The 26,468-nt window shown below is 43.0% G+C and overlaps 2 protein-coding genes across 2 annotated transcripts in view; one reads left to right on the forward strand and one right to left on the reverse strand.

Annotated features, from left to right (window-relative positions):
- The window catches only part of LOC123515634 (telomerase reverse transcriptase-like), a 254,291-nt gene that overhangs the window by 48,891 nt on the left and 178,932 nt on the right, over window positions 1–26,468 (reverse strand). The gene's annotated exons all lie outside the window — the stretch shown is intronic.
- LOC123515636 (von Willebrand factor A domain-containing protein DDB_G0292188-like) overlaps window positions 1–26,468 on the forward strand; it is a 53,052-nt gene that overhangs the window by 24,296 nt on the left and 2,288 nt on the right. The window lies entirely within an intron of this gene.

Genomic DNA, 26,468 nt, shown 5'->3' on the forward strand with positions numbered 1-26,468 from the left:
TAAATTAAATAACAAATTAAGAAGTGAACAAGCAAAGAATTCTTAGGAAATGCAATGTAATATAGTATAATAGTAATGAGTACAATATCTCAAGGTAAATGGTAAACTTAATAAAACATGAAATGTAAGTCAGTAAACAGCCATCATGACAATTCGTGAATGATTGTAGTGTATCTAGGTTTGTAACACTTTTTCTAATATTTCAGTCCTAAACACAGACAATGATAAGTTTACATTATTACTTTACTCCTAGTATTACAGGAATGCTCTCTAAGTTTGAACACTGGATTAGGACCAATTGTTTTAAAAATCAATAACAAAGTGAAGTATTTAATGTATTGAGGACACTTTCAGAATTTTTCTAGAATGGTAAATCTATCTGTTGAATCAAATTCCTTTTTATGGAAAATACATCGAAAGAATTTATTTTGTGAAATAGTTAACCTATTTAGGAATGAAGGCCAAGTACTCCCCCATAACGAAACACAATATGTAATGTGTGGATAAAAAAAAGCTTCCTCGGTTAAATTATGACGAATTCTATATAAGATGCCAGTTATTTTTGATAACTTTGAGCAAACGTCATTTATCTGTATTTTCCATTTAAAATTTTCATAAACTTTAACACCTAGAAACTTGGTAGTGTGAACTTAGGTTAATTTTTCACCATTTAACAGTATAGCAGGAAAAAACATGCTTTATAGACCTATTTTGAAAGAATATGTAAGTTTTGTTAACATTGTTTCAAGTTATTTGATTTAATCCAAGGATCAATATTATTTAACTCACTAGCATGAAACTGTATACAGTTTCATGCAATGTGTCAGTATTTACATCTTTCATTAATAAGGTAGTATCAGCAGCGTAGATAATAAATTCAATTTTGGAACTAGCATTAATTATATCATTTATGTATATTAGAAAAAGTGTAGGCTCTAAAACAGATCCTTGTGGTACACCTTTACTTTTTTGTTTATTTGCTGAATTTTTTTTTACTACAGTAAACATTTTGACTTCTCTTATTCAAATTGTTCTGAAATAGCCAGTATGTGACTCCTCTGACTCCTATGCAATTTAATTTGTAAAGCAATATAGTGTGGTCAATGGTATCAAATGCCTTAGATCAGGGTTCTCAACTGGGGTTTGCGAACCCCAGGGTTCACAAGAAGATTTCTAGGGTACTTAGATGGCTGACGAAAACATATTTTAAAATTTAAATAGTGGTAGTTGTGGATTATGAAATTCAGTGCAGCAGTGTGTGCCTTCAATCTCACTGTTCTACGCTGGTTTCTAAATTTACAGCATTGATTACCAATAGTTGAAAAAAGTAGGAAAGTAAGGAGGAGATCCATAGACTGGGTCCGTATAAAGAGGGAGTAAGGAGACCGATTAAAATAGTACTGAAGTCACAACAATCTGCGGAGGACATTTTATATAGAACATCCAAATTAAGAGAGGCAGAAGATTGTAAAGAGGTGTACGTAAGAAAAAATCGAAATGAGGAAGAGAGGAGAAGATATAAGGAATTGTTGGAAGAGGCGAGAAGGAAAAATGATGAACGGTCTGAAGAGGAAAAAGAAAAGTTTTTTTGGAGAGTTATAGGAGAGAGAGTCAGAAAATGGTATGTGGAAAGAAGGAATGCGGAGGAACCCCTAGAGGGAGCAGTGGGTGGACCGTAATGTATACTAATATAGATGGGATACTGTCAAGTAGATTGGAATTGCAAGACTATATGATGGTGGAGAAGCCTGATATAGTGTGTTTGACTGAGACAAAATTACATGAAAAAACAAAGGTAAATTTGGATAATAAATATAATATATGGAGAAAGGATAGAGAGGGTAAAGGTGGAGGAGTTATGATTATGACGAAGAAGAAGATAAATGTGGATAAGGTTTGGTATGGGAAGAACAACGCAGAAGTGATAAGCATAAGGTTAAAAAGTGATGGAAAAGAATTAATAATCATGGTGACCTATGTACCTCCTAAAACAAATTCTTGGACATTAAGGGAATACGACAATATGATCAAGGATACTTTACAGAGTTTGGAAAGTGTATTAACTGGAAAAAGAAAGGTGATACTAGTAGGAGATTTTAATTGTAAGGAGGTGGATTGGGAAAATCTAGTAAGTGGTGTTGGAGAGGAAGCATGGGAGAGAGATTTCTTAATCTAATGATGGAAAATATGATGGAACAGAGGGTGAAGGAAAATACTAGATATAGAGGAGATGATGAACCAGCTAGACTGGATTTGGTGTTAACAAGAGAAGTGTACCTATGTGGGATATACAATATAAATGTCCATTGGGAAAGAGTGATCATGTGGTTATGGAAATGCAGATGGCAATAACACAGCGAAGGAGAGATGAGACATACAGGAGTGGTAGATTGAATTATAGAAAGATGGACACAGAAAGTTTGAAAAATTATTTCAGAAAATTAGATTGGGAGGAGATGTTACAAATCAGAGAAGTGCAAAAAAAATATGAGATTTTTATGAAATATTATAAAGAAGGAGTTATGAAATTTGTACCAAAGTATAAACCGAGAGAGGAAGGAAGAAAGGATTGGTTTAATGCAACTTGTGTTAAGGCTAAAGAAAAGAGAGATGTGGCTTGGAAAAGATGGAAAAGAGCAGGAATATACTAAATAAGGAGAATTATAGAGTGGCGAGAAATGAGTATGTGAGGGTAAGGAGGAGGAAGAAAGAAAATTTGAAAAGATATTGTAGACAAGAGTAAGGAACATCCAAAATTGTTTTACAGGTTCATAAATGGTAAACTTAAAAGAGAGAGTCCATTGAAAGATTAAAAGGAGAGCAAGGGATAGTAGATGACCCTAAGAATATCGCGGAATTGCTAAATAATAGGTTTCAACAAGTATTTACTAAAGAAACAATGTTTGTAAAGCCTCAGAATGTAGAAGGAAATGTGCACATGGATGACATTAAGATACCTAAAAGGAGTTATATAAAATGTTGGAGGAACTTAAAGATGATAAAGCGATGGGACCAGATGAAGTTTCAGGAAAATTATTGAAGGAATGTAGAGAAGAATTGATTGATCCATTATATGATATTATAAGGTGCTCATTAGAAACCGGGAAGTACCAGTAGAGTGGAAAAGAGCTGAAGTGGTGCCCATTTATAAGGGAGGCAGTAAGGAAGAGCCTCTTAACTATAGACCTGTGTCTTTAACAAGTGTGGTCGGTAAGATTTGTGAGAGGGTGATAAAGAAATATTGGATACGGTTCCTGGAGGATCATAAGTTATTATCGGATCATCAATTTGGCTTTAGGAAAGGGAGGTCATGTGTAACAAATCTACTGAGCTTTTATTCAAGAGTGGTTGACAAAATACAAGAGAGAGAGGGATGGATGGACTGTGTATATTTGGATTTAAAAAAGCTTTTGACAAGGTACCTCACATGAGACTGCTATGGAAATTAGAGATTTATGGAGGACTGAAAGGAAAAGTGTTAAAGTGGATGGAAAACTACTTGAGATGGAGGGAGATGAGAACGGTAATAAGGGATGCAAAGTCGGACTGGTTGGTGGTGGAGAGTGGAGTCCCACAAGGTTCAGTGCTGGCACCAATACTTTTCCTTGTCTATATTAATGATATGCCAGAGGAGTAAACAGTTATATTAATTTGTTTGCGGATGATGCGAAGTTGTGTAGGTGTGTGAAGAGTGAAGAAGATTGTGAAATTTTACAGGCAGATCTGGATAAGATTTGGGAGTGGAGCAAGAGGTGGCAGATGGAATTTAATCTGAGCAAAAGTCATGTGATGGAGATGGGGAAGAGTGGAAGACGGCCAAGAGGGTCATATAAGATGGGTGAAGAAGTAGTGTTGAAAAAGGTGGAAAAGGAAAAGGATTTGGGAGTGATAATACAAGACCATGGGCAGTTTGAGGCTCATATTGACAAGATGTTTGGAGAAACATATAATTTGATTAGAAATATTGGATTAGCCTTTCATTATATGGATAAAGATATGATGAAGAAATTAATTAGTACGGTAATTAGACCAAGATTGGAATATGCTGGAGTGGTTTGGTCCCCTTATAAAAAGAAGCATATAAGGAAGTTGGAGAGATTGCAGAGAATGGCAACAAAAATGGTTCCGGAATTGGCAGAAATGACCTATGAGGAGAGATTAAAAGAAATGAATTTGCTTACCTTGGAACAAAGAAGAGAAAGAAGGGATTTAATACAGGTTTATAAACTGTTGAACGGTTTGGATGAAGTGGATAATGAGCAAATGATGTTGAGAGAAGAAAATTTAAACTACGAGATCGCATAGTAAAATAAAAGCCAAGGGAATATGCTTGAAGGATGTGAAGAAATATACTCGTAGTTTCCCACAGAGATGTGTGGAGGTGTTGAATAGTTTGAGTGAGGAGGTGGTGTCAGCGAGGAGTGTGCATAGTCTTAAAGGAAAGTTGGATGTGTGTAGATATGGAGACGGGGCCACACGAGTATGATACCCAGGCCCTGTAAAATTACAACTAGGTGAATACAACTAGGTGAATACACACACACACACCAGATTCAACTATTGGTAATCAATGCTGTAAATTTAGAAACCAGCGTAGAACAGTGAGATTGAAGGAACACACACTGCTAGCACTGAATTTCATAATCCACAACTACCACTATTTAAATTTTAAAATATGTTTTTCGTCAGCCATCTAAGTACCCCTAGAAATCTTCTTGTGAACCCCTGGGGGTTCGCAAACCCCAGTTTGAGAACCCCTGATCTAAGGCATTTGATACCATTGACCACACTATATTGCTTTACAAATTAAATTGCATAGGAGTCAGAGGAGTCACATACTGGCTATTTCAGAACAATTTGAATAAGAGAAGTCAAAATGTTTACTGTAGTAAAAAAAAATTCAGCAAATAAACAAAAAAGTAAAGGTGTACCACAAGGATCTGTTTTAGAGCCTACACTTTTTCTAATATACATAAATGATATAATTAATGCTAGTTCCAAAATTGAATTTATTATCTACGCTGCTGATACTACCTTATTAATGAAAGATGTAAATACTGACACATTGCATGAAACTGTATACAGTTTCATGCTAGTGAGTTAAATAATATTGATCCTTGGATTAAATCAAATAACTTGAAACAATGTTAACAAAACAAATTACATATTCTTTCAAAATAGGTCTATAAAGCATGTTTTTTCCTGCTATACTGTTAAATGGTGAAAAATTAACCTAAGTTCACACTACCAAGTTTCTAGGTGTTAAAGTTTATGAAAATTTTAAATGGAAAATACAGATAAATGACGTTTGCTCAAAGTTATCAAAAATAACTGGCATCTTATATAGAATTCGTCATAATTTAACCGAGGAAGCTTTTTTTTATCCACACATTACATATTGTGTTTCGTTATGGGGAGTACTTGGCCTTCATTCCTAAATAGGTTAACTATTTCACAAAATAAATTCTTTCGATGTATTTTCCATAAAAAGGAATTTGATTCAACAGATAGATTTACCATTCTAGAAAAATTCTGAAAGTGTCCTCAATACATTAAATACTTCACTTTGTTATTGATTTTTTAAAACAATTGGTCCTAATCCAGTGTTCAAACTTAGAGAGCATTCCTGTAATACTAGGAGTAAAGTAATAATGTAAACTTATCATTGTCTGTGTTTAGGACTGAAATATTAGAAAAAGTGTTACAAACCTAGATACACTACAATCATTCACGAATTGTCATGATGGCTGTTTACTGACTTACATTTCATGTTTTATTAAGTTTACCATTTACCTTGAGATATTGTACTCATTACTATTATACTATATTACATTGCATTTCCTAAGAATTCTTTTGCTTGTTCACTTCGCCTTAATTTGTTATTTAATTTAATTCTTAAAATTTATCTGTTTTAGGAGTTACGACTCAACAGACTGTGCCAAGCTATATGTTTGTTATGACTTCATAGGTTTGTAATGTAAATAATGGCAATAAATTTACTTTACTTTACTTGACTTTACACACACACACACACACACACACACACACACCGCGTAGTGTAGTGGTTAGCACCCTCGACTCACAATCGAGAGGGCCGGGCTCGAATCCCGGCGCGGCGAGGCAAATGGGCAAGCCTCTTAATGTGTAGCCCTTGTTCACCTAGCAGTCCTACCCGAAGATCGGTCTATGAGCTCTGAGCTCGCTCCGTAATGGGAAAGACTGGCTGGGTGACCAGCAGGTGACCGAGATGAATTACACACACACACACACACACACCGCGTAGTGTAGTAGTTATCACGCTCGACTCACAATCGAGATGGTCTGGGTTCGAATCCCGGGAAGCGGCGAGGCAAATGGGCAATCCTCTTAAAGTATAGCCTCTGTTCACCTAGCAGTAAATAGGTATGGGATGTAACTCGAGGGGTTGTGGCCTCACTTTCCCGGTGTGTGGAGTGTTGTTCTCAGTCCTACCCGAAGATCGGTCTATGAGCTTTGAGCTCGCTCCATAATGGGAAAGACTGGCTGGATGACCAGTAGACGACCGTGGTGAAATTACATACACACACACACACACACACACGCGTCACCGCCGAGAGAGGAAGTCCTGAAGACGGCTCGTCTCCGGCTGAGGACCGGGGAAAGGGAGAAATTACCTATGGTGTTTGCAGGGCCCGGGTATCTCTGTGGGTATAGTTAGTGTCCTGTGTAGTGTCCTACTCTCGAAAAGTATAGAAAGTGGGCCATTTTCAAGTGAAAATGGAGAGTGGTCCCTGATTTGAAGAGTGTCGGCGGTGTTTTGTTTTGTTTTACCCGAAACAGCTGGCGATAGCAATCATGACAAGTACTCCTAGAAATGTGCGTGACTTCGAGGGTTTTGTGACCACTCCAAGTGGACTAGATAAATTCGACGTGGATGCAAGAATTCAGGCATTAGAAAGTAAGTTTCCAAATATTAGATCCATAGAAGAAAAGCTAGATAGAGTCATAGCAGAGAACGATACCTTCAAAAAAGAAATCTATATGTTAACGAGAGAGAACAAAGAGCTATTGAGAGAAAAAGTGGAAATGGAGAAAGAAAATCAACATCTAAGGAAACAATGTGACGAGATGAAGGCGAAACTCCTAGAAATGGAAAAAAAAAATATCCGAAGGAGACTTGGGGAAGGAGGAATGCCTTAACCTAATTGATGCCAAAATGAAGGAAGTGAAACGTGAACACCAAGAAGTACAAAAGTCCTTTAAGGAGATAATGAAAAAGCAAGAAGAAGAAAATAAAGCGATTACACAGAGTGAAATAGTAAAGGCATTGAAGGAAAATGAGTATGTGGTGAGAGATATTGCTGAAAAGAAAAAATGCGTGATCATAACAGGTTTGAGGGAGAAAACTAACAGGAACTGGCAAGATAGGAGGGATAAGGAAAATGACAAGATTAAGTTTTTACTGAATAAGATCTCCGAGGAGGAAGAATGCCTATATGCTGAGGTAGAGGAAAGAGTGAGACTAAGAGCTTTTGAAGAAGGCAAGACTAGACCATTAAAATTGAAATTAAAGTCTCAGGTGGCAGCCGAGGCCTTGCTGAGGAGGGCCTGGAAACATAAAGACTACGAGGAAACTGTTAAATATGTTTATAGGTGATTGGTAATAATGTTCATAGATGGTTGGAGTAATTAGGATTGCAGGGTTAATGTTGTCAAGTTAACTGGCTGTATGGCTAGTTGGTGTAGGTCGATGATAACAACCGAGGGTGAAGTGGCGGTGGGGCTCGGGAGTGGGAACCGAGCTGAGGATAGGTGGTGGACAGGGCCGGGTTATCAGTGTCCAGCCCGACGCCACCGCCACCGCTACCACCCCAACACCTGGGCTGCTGTATCACACCCATGGATTCTACCTTAAATGTAAATATACATGTATTTTCTGTTAGGTTGCTTAAATTGGATATTTATATTGTTGGACATCAGGTTTGTTATACTTTGACTTCTAAAATTGTATGTATTGTGCTTACAGAACAAATACATAACCCCAGCTTGATAAAGGGAGTTCATGTATTTATATCCTTGGGGTTACAACTCAGAAAATCCCACAAAGTCCTTCGAACCGGATGGGCCTCGCTCGTCCTACCCGAGGTGTGCCCGGCCTCGCTCGTCCTACCCAAGGTGTGCCCGGCCTCGCTCGTCCTACCCGAGGTGTGCCCGGCCTCGCTCGTCCTACCCGAGGTGTGCCCGGCCTCGCTCGTCCTACCCGAGGTGTGCCCGGCCTCGCTCGTCCTTCCCGAGGTGTGCCCGGCCTCGCTCGTCCTACCTGAGGTGCCCGGCCTCGCTCGTCCTACCCGAGGTGTGCCCGGCCTCGCTCGTCCTACCCGAGGTGTGCCCGGTCTCGCTCGTCCTACTCAAGGTGTGCCCGGCCTCGCTCGTCCTACCCGAGGTGTGCCCGGCCTCGCTCGTCCTACCCGAGGTGTGCCCGGCCTCGCTCGTCCTACCCGAGGTGTGCCCGGCCTCGCTCGTCCTACCCGAGGTGTGCCCGGCCTCGCTCGTCCTACCCCCGGCCTCGCTCGTCCTACCCGAGGTGTGCCCGGCCTCGCTCGTCCTACCCGAGGTGTGCCCGGCCTCGCTCGTCCTACCCGAGGTGTGCCCGGCCTCGCTCGTCTTACCCGAGGTGTGCCCGGCCTCGCTCGTCCTACCCGAGGTGTGCCCGGCCACACTCGTGAACTATCAAAGTGCGGGGTTGTGTGTGCATGCGCCTTTCCTGTGCTACCAAGTGTGGGTGCGTTCTTCCACTTTTAACTATCCTTAACACCACACGGTAGAGCGGGCTGCTAGCCACGAAAGGTGTGTGCATTTCTATAAAGCATAGCTCTTGCTTCATAATACACCATGAACAAGGATGCCCCTGAAGATTAAAGGGCTAAGCGAACGGTGGCGCGCACAAAAGCTACTAAGCTTCTAAACTACCGTAACGCACTTCGGAGCCAGAAGGATGCAGCTGATTCTGACGATTTGGCTTATGCTATTAACCAGGCAGAGGGACACGTTGACTTCATGGAGAAACTATAGCTCGAGCTGGATCAACAAGAACTACCGGATGACTCTAACCATGTACAGGGATTAGAGCAAATTATCTTCAAGGCTAAATGCCTACTTGCCCATCTAGATAATGTCTCGCAAGTTAAAACGAATGCCCAGTTCGGTCCTCGGTCATCGAGCAACACTGGAGAAATAAAGAAAAAGGACTTCCAACTTCCGACGTTCAAGGGAGATGTTCTTCTCTGGCTGGAGTTTTGGGACTTATTTAAAGTAGCAATCCATGATAACCAACAATACTCTTCAGCAGAAAAAATGGTACATCTCAAAGGACATCTAAAGGGAGAAGCTGCTCGTGCAATCCAAGGCCTAACTATAACTAGTGACCATTACTCCGCCGCTGTCAAAATTCTGAAAGATAGGTTTGGAAAAGAGGACTTTCGCAGAGAGTCGTTGATGACTCAATATTCCTCGAGTGTGACTGTGACAACTTAAAGCTTCTGCGAAGTTTCACAGATGACCTTACGGCCAACATCAGGGCTCTTGAGGTACTTCAAGTACCTGGTACGAACTACAGCCAGCTTCTGTTGCCTGTACTAAAGAGTAGAATCCCGGATTCCTGGAGGCTGGAGTGGGCAAGATATAAGAAGTGGAACTCTGCTTCAGATTTGGACCTCACGGCCTTCCTAGAGTTTTTAAAGCAAGAGTTGTCTCTACGGGAGGAATCTACACAGCATCCTGTTGGAACCTCAGTCTTCAATGGGGCTTCTACGTCAACTTCCGCCGCCTGAAAGGCTACCACCAGCTTGCTTAACCTGCAGCAGCAACGACCAGCAACTCAGAAACGAGATTGGATCTGCCAAGCCTGCAACCGCACCCAACACGGCTTATCCAGGTGCCATCAATATCAGGGAATGTCGGATGACGAGCGGTGGATCGTTGTGAAAAAGGCAGGGTTGTGTTTTGAATGCTTGGGGCCACACAAACACCGTTTGTGTACAAGCAGCATGTGCCCACTGTGCAACAAGCCTCATCACTCACCACTCCATCCTTACAATTCGAGATCGCGGCTTTCCCCACTTGCTGCCCCTTACCGTCCACCGCCGCTCTCCAACAGTCATCATCCTCGTTCTGGCATAATAGAACCAGAAAGAAAATGGGCAACAACTAAGAGAGAAAATGAGGATGCTGTTAATCAAGCCCCTCGTGAACAACATCTGCAACGGTACAGTGTCTCCACCAGAGGATTTGACTACACTTCAACTGCGTTGGTGGTCGCAGTAAATAGTCCTCGCACCCGTTTAGTGCGGTTGCTTATCGACGGAGGATCCGATTCTTCTTACATTCGATCTTCTGTCGCCAATGATTTAAATCTACCTGTGACAGATTCTGATTCCTTTGCCTGTGTTGGTTTTCAGGAGAAGATTGAGAATATAAAGAAGTATGACCAAGTGATGGTGACGCTCCAGAGTCGGAATGGTGGTCCATCGGTGGAGTGCCTTTTGTGGAAATGTGAAAATCTATGTGCTCCCTTGCCGCCTAGAAAGCCTCCCTCTTTCATTGTTTTGGAAAATATAAGTCTAGCGGATGACTTCGGTCAAGGTCCTGTAGACATTTTGATTGGAACTGACCAAATGTATGACATTGTTCTCTGGAACCAAAATCCGGTCACAAAAAGGCTTCGGGTTATTGAAACGATCTTCGGCTATGTGTTGCATGGAGGCACTGGAGAATTACGTATCTCGCCGCGTCGTCACTCCTACTACAGGAATAGAGTGGATTCTCTCTGGGAGCTAGATGTTCTCGGAATCTCTGATCAAGAAGTCAGGGACACTAGACCCAGAACCAAAGTGGAATGAAGCTAACAAGCGCTATGAAATTAATCTTGTATGGAATTCTGAGGAATGGCCAATAACGAACCAAAGAGCAGCGAGGACGAGGACAGATCGTATGACAAGTCGCCTAAATGCAGAGGAACTGCTAGAGTATGATGACCACCTGGTGAATCTCTTCCGAAACTCAGTAATAGAGCATTCTCCTGTTCACCAAGAGCATTCAGCTTTCTTCATGCCCCACCGAGGACTATATCGAAAGGAGAAACTCAGAGTGGTATTTGATGGATTGGCTAAGGACGGAATAGGCCGAAGTCTCAACTCGTACCTTGATCCTGGCTTCAATCTTCTATCCTGCCTTCTGTCAGTCATCTTGAACTTTCGTGCCGACCGAGTGGGTTGCCAAGGAGATATAAAGGCAGCATTCCATCAAATACTTATAAGAGAAGAAGATCGCCAGTATGTCCAGTTTCTATGGAATGACAAAGTTCTCATGTTCCAGAGGGTCCCGTTTGGACTGACCTGCTCTCCATTCATGCTGCTCCACACCATCACCACCCATCTCCATCATTTCACCAGTATAACACCAGAGCTCTGCCACCAAGTTGAGCAAGGAATCTACATGGACGAAATATGTCTTTCTTTCCCCACCGTTGAGGAAGCAGATGCCAGAATGAAAGACGTAGTGGAAATATTCTCTGCTGCCAGCATGGAGCTTCATAAAATGCACCAGACAGGTACACCTTCTGATAATTCAACGGTACTCGGCATGGGATGGAATACGATAACTGACCGTTTGGGGGTATCCATACCAGAACAGGAGTCTATACCCCACACTAAGAGGGCACTCCTCTCCTTGTTATCAAAGGCCTTTGACCCTCTCGGTGTACTGACTCCTTGGATGATCAGGGGGAAGGTAATCTTCCAAAACACCTGGAGAGATCCTGCAAACCTATTATGGACGACAGAACTTACACCAACAGTTAAGGCTGAGGTGGAACGATGGTGGAGTGATGCACATAACATACGAGAGGTGGCATTTCCCCGATGTGCAGGCGTCCTGGCTGGACCAGATACAGTTTTTAATGTCTTTTGTGATGCATCCCAGAAGGCATACTGCACAGCGATATATGCCGTCCATGGAAGGGAGTCTAATTTGTTGATGGCCAAAGGAAAGTTGGCACCTCTCTCCCAACCATTGAGCATCCCAAGACTTGAGCTCATGGCAGCCTTCATAGGTGTGAAAATTATGAGAACTGCCTGCAAAGCCCTGAGCCTTCAATATCCGAAGATAATGTACTGGACTGACTCCACCGACGTACTTTGCTGGATTAAGTCAGAAAACCCCCTTAAGCATTTCGTGAAAAACAGAATTGCAACCATTTGACAGTTCTCGAGCCCAGAACAATGGCATTTCGTTAACGGACTTACCAACCCTGCTGATTTAGGAACAAGAGGTCTTCCACTCAGTAATCTAATAATCAACCAGAGCTGATGGAAGGGCCCTGAGTTCCTGAGAGGTCTGTCTACGGTTGAGACACCAGGTGAACACTTCTGTGAGTGGAAACAAAGTGCTGCTGCAGAAGTTGAGATGAAAAGCGAACCCAGCACCACTTCAAAGAGGGTAACCGCCGTCGCAACAACACCACCTCAAATCAGTGCTACTGGACCTTTTCCCTTAACCGACTGTTCCACCCTCAAACAGGCTATTGACCGTCTTGCTTGGATTAGGCGTTTCATTCATAATGCACGCTGCCAAGCTGCCACACGCAAGACTGGCCCACTTACTCCAGAGGAAAGAAGGGACTCGCTTCACTACTGGATATTCTTGGCACAAAATGCTTCCTACTGCACCGAGCTGGATGCCCTGCGGCATGGAACATCTTTGCAACCACATTCTCCACTGTCAAGACTTCGACCTTTTCTTGATAAACACGGTCTGATAAGGGCCACTTTGAGAACCAACGAACCCTCTGTGATAGTTCTACCTGACTTGAGTTACATCACAACCCTTATAGTTGATGAAACCCACCGGCGATGTTTTCACCAAAGCACACGCACCACTCTTGCCTTGTTATCCGCCGAGTATATGATCAAAAGAAAGACTGTTCTGAGACTAGTGAGTTCTTGTGGACGGTGCAAGCGGTATCGCAGCTTACCGTACTCTTCCCCGGAGGCTTCCCTGCCAGACTTCCGGACGGAACCAGCACGACCTTTCTCAAGAATTGGATTGGACTACTTCGGACCCATCTACGTGGATGCAGGAGAAAGGAAGGTGTGGGGCTTGTTGCTTACGTGTGCCACTTCACGTGCTATTCACCTAGAAGTGGTAAAGTCTCAAAGCGAAGAGGATCTCCAGATGGCGCTCAGGCGTTTCTTTGCGCTAAGAGGGACCCCATCTATCATTGTAAGTGACAATGCCAAATCTTTCAGAAAACTGTCTGGACAGCTACCTCGACCCACGTAGTGGCGCTACATCCCCGAAGCTGCACCGTGGTGGGGAGAATTCTGCGAGAGACTGGTAGCGTGCGTCAAATAGTCGCTTAGAATCACCCTGGACCAATGCCATCTCTCCTATGACGAGCTGAGCACCGTCTTCTATGAACTCGCCCTTTATTTAAACATTCGCACCTTAACCAAGGACAATGGGGGTGAGGTTCTTACCCCGGCACATTTCCTCTTTGGAGTGACATCCATACGAGGAATTGTCTCACCTGCTGTTGCCCCGTCTGCTACATTGGACCGTTCCTGGCGCCCCCCCAGATGGGAACCGCCTTGTCGTGGTGGTGGGGCTTGCGTGCCCCTGTGACCTGGCGAGCTAGGCTAGAGGGGGCTTAGGCCCCTGCTCTGCCCTTTCGAGGGGGAGAGGGCTACCCATGCTAGTAAGGTCGCCAGTGAGGGGCCAGACTAAATGGTTCCTACGTAAGCTGCCAGTGGATCCACTGGAGGGATCGCCTAGTAGGGGCCATCCTGTGCTGGATGGTTGGGTGTCCAGGCTGGGATGCTTTGGGAGGGGGGTCTCAGCTCTGTCGTGGACAAACATTCGTATCATGTGGGGCCTTTTTTAAAACGACTGGTCCGCATGGGGACGAGGTACCCCGTCCACGGCAGCCAGCGCTCCCTCCCATTGTAGTCCCAGTAGGTGGTTTCCCTTGCCCCTGGAGCCAATTTTTGTGTAACTTTATACATATGGTTAAACACAAAAAACTGTCAGGTTCTCGTGAGGTGGCTGACCTGGCCCGCGAGACGTCATCTTCAGGTCTGAGTGGGAAGGAGGATTCCCCTCCACAAGAGCCTCCCGCAGCAGTCTCCTGTTCTGGGAGTTCTTCTGAGGGACGTATTTCTGCTGCATATGACTCCTTGTGATGGTAAATGTTAACCCATCATTTTCTTATCACGCCTTGCACTCACTTCTCAAGGTGTATGGCACGGTTGTTCGCATTCGACTTGTTTATGATAAGGACTTTCCTTCTAACCGCTGCTATGTAACTTTTCTGTCATGTGATGAAGCCTGTCTGGCTTATGAACATGTAGCATCCCTGCCCCTTGCTGGCTCTGGCTTTAAAACAGAACTTCTCCACTCTCGCAATATTTCGGACAGTGACACGGACTACATCCCAAATCTTTTTGGCCACTATTCAGAGAATTCAGTTCCGCCAGATCCCGCCTCCACGTTGGTTTGTAGCCTACTACAGAAATGGGCGTGGGAATTTCATCCACGCCTCCCGGTACTTGTCCAAAGAGATCGGCACGATTCCTGAGGGAAACCTCAAGAAATACGGGAAGGGAGTGCTCGTGCGAGCGAAAGATATCACGCAGGCAAGGATGTTGCAACATCTACCATGTCCTTCTGACAGCATGTTTGAGACTATTAAGGCACATCCCACTTTTAATTACAGTAAAGGTTGTGTGTACAGTCAGGATCTTTACGAATTTCCTGAAGAGGAAATACTGGGTATGTGTCCTAACTCAGTCCAGAAGGTGACAAAGCTGAAGAATTCTCCAACATGGTCCTTCTCACCTTTTTGGTTCCACCCTTCCTGACCGTGTTCATATCGGTCCTATCAACCTTAGGGTGAGGCGCTTTGTTTCTCGCACTCTTCAGTGTTTCTCTTGCTATAGGTATGGTCACGGCAAAAGCTCCTGTAAGGAAGCTTCTAGATGTGGTAATTGCTCGGCACTAGATTCACACTCTGAGGAGCATTGCAATGCTACTGCTTACTGTTTCCATTGCCGTGATGCTCACCAGGTACGTTCCAGGCAATGCCCAAGGTATCGCCTGGAGCAGGATATTTTACAGCTTGCTAACAGCCCGCCGTGAACTCCTGTACCGCCAGAAGGATGGTACTGGTGCGACATCCTATGCTTCATTGGCCGCTCGCTCTTCAGCTGAGTCTGCCGGACCGAAGACAACTCCTGCTACCTCTCGCTCTGTTGGAGCGGGTGGTCCTGTTCATTTAGCTAATAGGTTTGCCCTTTTGTCCGACAACTCAGTTGAGTCACCTGCAAGAAGCGACGAGAATAATACGGACTTGACTAAACTAACCCATATAGTGGATGCCCATTTGCCTCCTGTATCGCCTAAGCAGATATACACCAGGAGAAGCACTGTCTTCCCAAAAATATTTATAGCCTAATCTGAGCCTCATTGCCACCCTTCACTGTGGCTGATTCGGATCCATGTTGTAGCTGATTCGGACTCATGTTATGGCTGATTCGGACCATTGTTGTAGCTGCTTCAGAATGTTATGGCTGATTTGGACCCGTGTTGTTGCTGATTCGGATTTTTTTTCAGTCTCGTAGTTCATGGGAAAACATTCATATATGCAAGAGCGCCTCGTGAAACTATGGGGGGATTACAATGAGATGAAAATAACAACTACTAAGCGTTTCAGAGTTTGAGGGCACGTTTTTCTAGAATAACTTTGTAAGGAACACGCATATCATTATGAAACTTTGCCACAGTGTATTTGACACCCTCCCCTAATATCCCAATGTGTCATGAATCGTAAACAGTATATAATAATGGCACTTCTCCCTATAAAAATAGGAGAAAGTCACTTATCCCTCACGAAGAAACGGACAAGTGGTGAGAAATGGTGACGTAGAGAGAGAGAGAGAGAGAGAGAGAGAGAGAGAGAGAGAGGTATTTGAATTTGAATAACTTTATGTATTCTCAAATGGACAGAGAAATATATTTTTCTGCCCGTACACTTAAATAGGGAATTATTATACATAGTAGTGCAGTATACACAAACATTCCATACATGAGGTAGTATTGTTGTCGCTGATGTGTCATCTATATGTATTTATAAATAGGATCTAGACAGGAGAGATGCAGGTGTTTCCTTGTTGTCTGGCTTTGTAGCGCTAATTCTTCCAGCCATATAGATAATTACCCCTTGACAGGATTAGCGGTGACCTTCCAAATGTTGCCCCCGAGACAACACCTGGCGATGGGGCGCCCTGGCCTCTCCCTGGAGAGCTGTAACCTGAATCGTTTCTCTCCAGCCGTCACTCTCTCTCTCTCTCTCTCTCTCTCTCTCTCTCTCTCTCTCTCACACACACACACACACACACACACACACAAAGATGTTAAAGTGACTATCCCGTTGTAATTTTGTGTATGTTTTTGCACTCATTCAACATTTTGTCAATTTTCCCCTGGCAAAACATTCATATAATTTGATCTGTGACATTTGTGATCTTTACGTTCCTATATTGTAATAAAACAGAGTAATACAGTATATAATGTGTAAGTGTATGACATCCACTTTTATCACACAGCCTACAAGTATCATTGTATTCCCCTGTATTATTAGTTAGTTCCCAGTAATATTTGTGGTCAAATCGAAGACGCGTGCACACAGAATCCTTCCACTTGTTGTAGTGTCGCCCATATGTGAATTTTGTTTCATTAGCGACCCTTAAATAGTGTTGGATGGTGCGACTGGTAGAGTATTAAATCTTTAGTAATTCTTGCTCCCTGCTGTCATACACTTGTCTAATTTTTGTTTTGAGCTGTTTTAGTGTAAGGTAACACACCTCATCAATTGCGTCTTTCTGTGTGGCGGCCTTTGCAATAGCGTCCACTCTTTCATTATTTATAATGCCAACATGAGATGGGAGCCACATAAAGTCGATACATCTTCCGTTTTTCTGTAAGTCATTAATTATTCTCCTACATTCCACAACCATGTGTTCATGAACAGGAGTTCTGCTATTGAGAGACTCTAGAGCTCCCCGACTATCGCTGAATAAATGTATGTTTCCATGTCGTATCTCTCTGAGTGCACACAGAATGCCCTGTAATTCTGCCTGTGCAGAGGATATGTTGTCTGTGAGTCTGTAGCCATACTCACATTCCACCCACTGGCCATTAAGATATTCCCTGATGAGGACGCCGCACCCAGCGCGCCCATCCTCCAAGACCGAATCGTCACAGAATATTTGAACCCACGTTGGGTCGAGAGAATTTATTCTATTTTCGTAAAAATTTTAATTCATGCTCTTCATATAAAACTTTCTTCTTCTCCAGAGTCTGTACGTTAATCAGTACTTGTTTTTCTTCCCATGGTGGCACTCTTGTGATAGGGTTACGGTGCACACAGTCGCCCAGTAAGTCATATGATATTAATGTATTAGACAATAATTTAATATAGCCTTTCTTGCCTTGGTGTCGGAAGGCTCGAATGCTGTTATTAAAGTCTTGTGCACAATGTAAGAGCTTTTCCCCACCTTTTGCTTTGATGTGTTTTATAGCAGCAATGACATTAGCTTCCTCTATTCTCTGTGTTAGCGTTGGCAAATTTAATTCTAACCTTATGCAATCGACCATTGCATTTTTTGGGCAATTCAAAGTTATTCTCATCGCCTGATTTTGAATTTTCTCAAGTTTACTGAGTCTTCCGTCATCAAAGCAAGAGAGGACCGGGCTGGCGTACTCTATGATAGTTCTGATGGTGGTGATGTAGAGTGTTCTAAGTAAAGGGACCCCCACCCCTGTACTGGTCCAAGCCAGTGTCTTGAGGGGCTGTAAACGGGCTCGACACTGCGCACTCAGGTAACACAACTCGGCCTCCCTATTCTCAGCTGTGTATCCAATATGTACACCCAAATATTTATATGTGCCAACTCTCTCGATACGTTTTCCGTTTATGTGTAGATATTGGTAACTAATATATCGACACTGAAATTTGGTTTTGGCCTCATTGATCACTAATCCCATTTTATGTATTAGATAACTTAGCTTATTGAGAGCACTCTGCATTACATCGACAGATTTAGACTGAAGCATTATGTCATCCGCATAAATAGTTAAGTCAACACAATTACCGAGGCTTTCATTAGCTATCCTGTTCATGAGCACATTGAATAATGTCGGGCTAAGTACACCCCCTGTGGAGTCCCCAACTCAAATAGTTTTTCCTCTGAGAGCGTTCCTTGGTAGTACACTTGATCTCGCTAACCAAAGAGGTAATCACCGATCCAATGCAACATCCTTCCAGTCACACCCATATGAACACTCTACAATAGTCATTATTTGATGATAGACAAGTTATTATTGCATCTTTCGTTCCTTTGGCCTTCATATATCCATACATATTGTTAGCAAATTTGTCACCTATCAAGTACATCAACCTTTCTAACACTATCCTTTCCATCATTTTAGAGAAGCAGGAGGTCAGAGAGACCGGCCGATTTCCGCCACACGATTTAGGTATAGGTATGATAAGAGCCTTTTTCCACGCCCGAGGTATTTTGCCAGTAGAGAAACTCATGTTGAATAAATGTAAAAGCGGACTGTTTTCCATGCTAGCGAGACAGTTCAGCACCTCGTACGTGATCCCATCCTCCCCGGGGGCCGTTGATTTTCCGGATTTGACTGCTCTAAGTAGTTCATCGCGACTAATTTACACGTGGCGCCACTTATATCCCCAACTGTCAGACCATTAAGGATTGTTTTTTGTCTGCTTTCCTCCCACTCATTTAGTGCTGCCTTCACATTACTGGGTAAAGAGTCCCCGCTTGCTGCACTCGCCCATGTTTCCACCAGCTCGTTAGCAAGCTTATCAGGATGTGGGTGAACAATATAATTAGTCTTCCTTCCTCTCACTTTGTTTACCTCTCTCCATATTTCTCGTAAGTTCTTGCAACTTCCTATTTCCGTGGCAGCTTCCCTCCAGTACTGTCCCCGAACATCGCTTCTCATCTCACTACAGAGGCGGGCACATTCACGCAAGGCCGTTTGCCTCGTTTCATCACTCACTGAAACTTCCCATTTTCTATGTGCTTGTCGCAACAATAACGACCACTGCTTTAATTTTTTATCATTATAATATTTGTTCGTGTGTCTGTACCCAGAACTATAAGCTCGCCCACTTGTCTTTGTTTTTTTTAGGTGTGAGCAGTTCAACGATTATTTTCACAAAATCATCATAGAACTGGTTAAGGTTTGGAGGGCTATAAGCACTATACCACTGTTTTATACCCTCCGTGAAATACTCTATTTTGTCTCTGTCGAGGGCTATTCGTCTCCTACCACAAGAAGACTGTCTCTTAGTGACGGGTATCTGTATGTCAAGGGCAAAATGATCACTTAAGAGATCGGAACTCACGTCACACACACCGTTAAGGTCTTGACCATTAATGATTATGGCATAATCAAGCCTTCCTCCTTTAATGTGAGTGGGCTGCTCACTGCCCAGTAAAGTGACTTCCGGACAGTCTTGTAAAAATTTCACTAAACGTACACCATTCGCATTAGTTTTATCCTCAGATTCAAGTGTTTTATGCCGTGCATTTAGGTCACCCGCAACTAAGGTAGACTCGTTAAAAATTGTATCAGGTAGATTTTCCACACTAAATTTGTCCTTAGAAACATATATTTACAATATTTAGCGCACCTTCTTTAACATAAATCTTAACACTTAGTGATTCGATACCATCATTTCTACAAGAGGGTTCAATTAACTCTGAGGGAATAGAGTTCTTGACATATGTGGACAGACCGAATGTAGGAAAAAATGGCACCGGAAATAATGGCACAGGAAAAAATGGCACCGGAAAAAATGTCACAGGAAAAAACGGCACAGGAAAAAATGGCACATTGTTTAGCCTAGGAAAAAATGGCACAGTACAATCAGCTAAAATGTGTTCACACTTTATTTCTATACATTTTACAGACTTTTCTTATGATGCTTAGGACTTCCATCGAATGTTGTGACCCGCTCCATGTAAAAAACTCCTCAACCGATTTGCGACCATCACGGCGATCTTGGCAGAGGTTCTTCATTCGTGTTTGTAGATTCTTATAAACCCTTTTCTGCCGTTTCTTGGGAGGCTCGCCACGAGATTCTAGCACCAACTGAGTAGCTACAACAGCATGGTCAGCTTGGATCCACTGGATTGCCCGCCATATTGTTGGGTGACTGTGACCAACCAACCTAGGAAAGTGATTATCGTAAATAGTTTGATTTGCGTGGTAACTAACTAACCAATGACCATTCTAAGCTAGGCACAGTTATTCTGCTGGACTTAAAGCTCTAACAAAAAACAAAAACAACAACAACGTGAAGCCTATCTTTTTAAAATAATTATAAAATGTGAAGAATATAATATAAAGTACCGAGTTACAAACATTTCCATAAATTTAACCAACCTGCTATATCGATTATTCCATCCCTCACATAAGTTGTTCGTGCGAGACTCATCTCGAATAGTTGCTTCATGCACATTCCAGATTTCTGGAGGAAACCGGGGAGGAATGAGGCGGAGCTGAACTCTTGGGATCTCATTGTCATCTTGCTGTCTTTGGACTCGTCGATAAGTTTCCGTTACGTAGGTCTGATCGAAGTAAGTGACGAAAGGCTCCATGCCCTCTGGTGTATTGTGTTTGAGGTAATTCATGCCGGCAGACACATCCTCTAGGGGAAGAAAAGCTAAACTGTCGACCATAGCACAGAACAACTTTATATCCTCATTTTCCTTGTAGACAGTTGCCAGCCCTAACTCTTGTATTTTTCTCCATGATGACTGTGTCAGATGGTAGAAGCAACAGCGAATAGTAACTTCCGATCCAAGTATTGCCGTGATGGCCTGTAGAGTTGCTTGTTCAGTCAAGCATAACGGTTATAGGGTCTGGATACAGGTGGTACTCTGCACATTTCTCAAGAACTGCCGTAAAAAGTTGCTCATAGGTGTTTTGAGTCTTGTGTTGAAGGAATGCATAAACAACGGAGACAGCAGTGTTTCCGAGAGGAACACGAATTACATACAATTGTGTAAACTTAGGAGGGGCCATGGCAAAATTTCCATCCATCATCCAGATGAGAGAGAAGTCAACAAAGGATTTTACGCATATCAAGCAGGTTAAAAATAAGGAAGGTAGAGTTCTAATTGATGACAATGAAATAAAAGAGCGATGGAAAGAATATTTCAAGACACTTTTGAATGAGGAAAACCCAAGAGGAGTGATGGAGGATGGGGAACCAAATGACAGGAGAACAACAGCAATTTCAAGGGAGGAAGTCAAACAAGCCTTGAGGAGGATGAACGATGGGAAGGCAACAGGGCCGGATAACATACCTGTAGAGGTGTGGAAGAGTTTAGAAGAGGAAGGGCTTGAGTGGCTGTGTTGGTTGGTAAATAAGATCTATGAGAAGGAGAAAATCCCAAATGCATGGAGATGCAGCGATATTGTCCCAATATACAAAGAGAAAGGAGACATACAGGACTGTAAAAATTACAGAGGAATTAAATTAATGTCGCATACAATGAAGCTGTACGAAAGGATAATTGAGAGAAGAGTAAGGGAGAAACACAGGTGGGAGAAGAACAATTTGGTTTTATGCCGGGGAGAAGTACTACCGATGCAATCTTTGCGCTAAGACAACTGCTGGAGAAGTATGGGGAGAAACAAAGAGAGTTACACCTTATTTTCATTGATTTGGAAAAAGCTTATGATAGAGTACCACGCCAGGAAGTTTGGGCTAGTATGAGAAGAAAAGGAGCATCAGAGAAGTATGTGAGAGTGATCCAGGACATGTACGAAGGCTCAAGGACGAGGGTAAGGAGCAGTGTGGGAGCAACAGAGGAGTTCTGTGTGAGAGTGGGCCTGCACCAGGGATCTTCTCTGAGCCCATATCTGTTCAACCTACTCATGGATGACAGTATTCAAAATATAAAGGAGGAGGCACCGTGGACTATGTTGTTCGCGGATGACATCGTCTTGGTGGATGAAAGTAGAGATGGTGTGGAGAGAAAGTTGGAGAGATGGCGACGAGCATTGGAGGAGAGAGGTTTGAGAATTAGCAGGGAGAAGACGGAGTATCTGAATTTTAATGGTCGACAGGAGAGTGAAGTATGGATGCAAGATATGAAGTTAAAGGGTGTGAAGGAGTTCAGATACTTGGGCTCTCATATATCAGCGGACGGCAACCTGGATGGAGAGATCATTCACCGTATCCAATCGGGCTGGAAGAATTGGAAAAGAACAACTGGAGTGCTCTGTGACCGAAAAATTAGTGCAAGAGTAAAGGGAAAAGTGTTCAAATCGGTGGTTAGACCTGCCATGTTATATGGTGCGGAGACGTGGCCAATAAAGAAAGCACAGGAGAATAAGTTGGAGGTTGCTGAGATGAGAATGTTAAGGTGGATGCTTGGGGTGACAAGGAGGGATAAAGTGAGAAACAATTTTATAAGAGGAACAGCCAAAGTAACGGAGGTGACAAAGAAAGTACAAGAAAGGAGAATGCGATGGTTCGGTCATATCAAAAGGCGAGAAGAAGGATATGTCGGCAGAAGGATATTGGATATGGAAGTGGAGGGAAGAAGACGACGTGGCAGGCCAAAGAAAAGATGGAAGGATCGTATTGGAGAGGACCTGAGGGAGAGAGGATTGAGTGGAGAGGAGTTTGGGGACAGAGCCTTGTGGAGAAGACTAGTGAGGAACAGCGACCCCATATGAACATGGGAGCAGCTGCAGAAGAAGAAGAAGATCCAGATGTCTGTTTTTGCTAAATGTCGTAGGATCTGTTCACTTGCAAAAACAATAATGCGATTGTTACTGTCTTGACCATTGTCATAAATCAGGAACGGTTGTGGTTCTGGTCCACCTGTTGATGCCCATTCTCCCGAGATAACAAGTTCCTGTAATGAAGCAGGGTCGCGAGGCTGATTGGCGCCTTGGTGATGCCGAATCAGTCGTTTACAATGTTCTTGGGATACGAAATGAGCCTGCGCTTGGGTTTTCATGGTTAAGGCAGTTTGGGCGTATATTTGACCAGGTTTATCTCTGGTAGTTTTTGCTAATGTTTTCATTCTAGACTTACACTTGGCTGCTTCAATAGCACTTTCGTCACCATCATGATTGTGTTCTGTTAAAAGTGTTGGGTTTTCATTTTGAAGAGATGTTCTTAATGCCCCTTTACATGAAAGTGTTCGCTTGACGCACCTCCACCGCACCGTTTCACCTCTCGACCACTGCTTGGTATACATGTATCCACTGTAACACAGTTTAAGACCTCCCTTATTGTTTTCGATAATTTCCATCGTAAAAAAAAGTCGAAATTAAGTCGTAGCACTATTCGCAGCAATGTCCCAAAGAGTCTACAGAGTCCACTAATCAAATTATTCACAATGTAAGCCAAGAAAACTTCTGATCGATTTCGAATATAGGCTTCGAACACTTATTATAACATAAGAATAATTATCCACTTTCAGATATCGTTTGATTTCTGATTGATTTCGAATATAGGCTTCGAACACTTATAACATAAGAATAATTATCCACTTTCAGATATCGTTTGATTTCTGATCGATTTCGAATATAGGCTTCGAACACTTATAACATAACAATATAGGCTTCGAACACTTATAACATAATAATAATTATCCAGTTTCAGATATCGTTTGATTTTAGTCATGACCAATATAGTGTGTATATGCTTGTGTGCCATTTTTTCCTAGGCTAAACAATGTGCCATTTTTTCCTGTGCCGTTTTTTCCTGTGACATTTTTTCCGGTTCCATTTTTTCCTGTGCCATTCTTTCCAGTGCCATTTTTTCCGAGTTCCGGACAGACCTCTTACACTATTGGTAGATAACAAGTGGAATTTTCTATATCCTCTGAGGTTCAAAAGGTCACCTTCCCTGTCTCCAGTCTCCTGTAAGAGTAATATGTCTGTGGAGTTTTTGTTCACATAATAATGTATATCATTTTTTCTAGTCTTAACACCGTTCACATTCAATGATGTAATTTTCAGCTTATTTACATCCATTATGGGGCATTATCTGCCTGGTACAATGATACTCCATCTAACTCCTTCGTGAATTGGGTCATGTGTTTATACAACTCGATCCAACCTTTGAACACTTTGTCCTTCTTTTCGTCATTTCCGCACGTATTTAACACACCCTCAACCTTACCAAAGCCATGTACCATAAAATCATGCACCTTCAAGGTTTTTTCTACGCCTTTAATCTTCAACTTTCGCTGTTTTGGTCTCACACTTTTGGCACCGTCACCCTCTCCACTGGTAACCGTATTTTCCTCTTCATCCTTACGTGCACTGTCACTAATCACTGTCGCTCCATCATTAGAATTGTTACGCAACTGTCGCACTTCTTGTTTTAAGTTTTCCAGTTCTTTTGTTAGGGTACGAATACACTGCATCAGTTGAATGTTATCTTCTGTGTTACCGTGGTTGTTGTCGTGTGTTGCTGTCTCCTCCTGTGTTGTAAGCTGGCTCGGGGTGGTCCCGCCAAGGCGGGGGAACTGTGAAGGTGAGGCGACCCGTGCTGTGCTGGACGCTGCTTCCTCCGTCGTAATGGGCCTGCCTCTCTCCCACTTGTTCATGACTGGTGGCGGGGCAGGCACATAGATCGTTTGTTGTGGTGCAGGGCGAGGAGGCGCCGTCTCATCACTCCTGCTGCGCCACACACCCATCCTGGGCCGCTTGGGGCACAGCACCGACCTAGCGTTATGGTCGCCGCCACAATTACAACATCGAGGTACTACATGTACCTTTTGTTGGATGAGTTCACCACACTTGGATGAATGGTGTCCCCTGCCACAATACCTGCACCTGGAGGTAGTCATACAACTCCATGAGTTATGGCCCCACCTGCTGCAGTTGAGACATAAGTTTGGCGGCTCCACGTATCTGGCCATGCGCTTGTACCCCAGTCCGTCAATTCTCACGTCACCCTCGTCGAACTCTCCTTTAATAAGGGCCAGTATTTGATTCTTCTCATTCCCACGAATCACGTGCCTTTTCGCAGATATGAATCGGGGGTCATCGAGGATGAACTCAGGATCCGCACCGATGGGGTAACCAAATATAATGATCTTGGTTATTTTCTCCTCTGCAGTTGGTAACTCCATGGAAACACCGTCAAATCCTTGTGTTGTCAGAAAATTCACCGCCTCCATATTGCCGACGGTGAGATAAGCTCGTGCTTTTCCCGTCTTGAACATAACTTCGAATTGTTTGTGAGCCCTGCCAAGCTTCATGGCCCACAACAGCTTCTCCTGGAAAGACATGGTACAGTCTGCTGGGAAATACAGCCTCAGTATTCGTTGCTGAGTGTCACATTCAGCTTCCATCCCGGACTTGGCTGATGCCTCAACTCCGTCAGCACCCACGGAATCTTGCTCACGGATGTGACAAGGTTTCTTCTTGTTTCTCACCTCGTCTTCGTCGCTGCTGCTCTCATCTATTTCCTCTTTTTTCCGTCTCCGGCTGTTTACTGACTCCTGGGCTTCCATCCGGCTGTCATCACAGGAGTCTTCACTTGTGTGGTTATTATCCATAGCTGTGCCACAACTATTGTATTGAGGTGTGGTGCAGGACGGCATGCCATCCGCCTGTCCACGGGACCCAGGTCGAGGTGAGGTGAGAGCTTGGATAAGTAGGTCTTTACTCCTCTGAGGTCAGAGGTCAACTGAGGAGAGGAGGTAGGGGAATACATAGACGGGGAGGGGAAGGGAGGGGAGGGGAGGAAGGGAGCGAAAAATGGGGAAGGGGATGGAAGAGAGGGAGGGTAGGAGCATGGGGAGGGACTATGTGGGTGGAGCTTGTTACTACGTCACAGATAGTACTACGTCACCATTTCTCACCACTTGTCCGTTTCTTCGTGAGGGATAACTGACTTTCTCCTGTTTTTATAGGGAGAAGTGCCATTATTATATACTGTTGACGATTCTTGACACATTGGGATATTCGGGGAGGGTGACAAATACACTGTGGCAAAATTTCATAATGATATGCGTGTTCCTTACAAAGTTATTCTAGAAAAACGTGCCCTCAAACTCTCTGAAACGCTTAGTAGTCGGTTAAAAAAAGTGTTCAGCTCTATAAGCCCGGCGTAAATTAAATGCTTCTTGACAATTTATTCATTTTTTTGCAATTTTTTACTTTTCTAGTTATACATTTTACATGAAATACTTAAAATTATTTTAGAAAATATTTATTTTCATTGTAGCTCTCTACAAAGTTTTAAATGATTCTTAGCAACTTAATTTCAAGTACTTTTTTTTTTTTTGCTATTACTTTTCATGTTATAGTTCTAAGTTTTAGATGATATGTTGTCATCATTTTAGCAATCTCTTTTTCCA

Source organism: Portunus trituberculatus, chromosome 39 (assembly GCF_017591435.1).
Source record: "Portunus trituberculatus isolate SZX2019 chromosome 39, ASM1759143v1, whole genome shotgun sequence".
Taxonomy (NCBI): Eukaryota; Metazoa; Arthropoda; class Malacostraca; order Decapoda; family Portunidae; genus Portunus; species Portunus trituberculatus.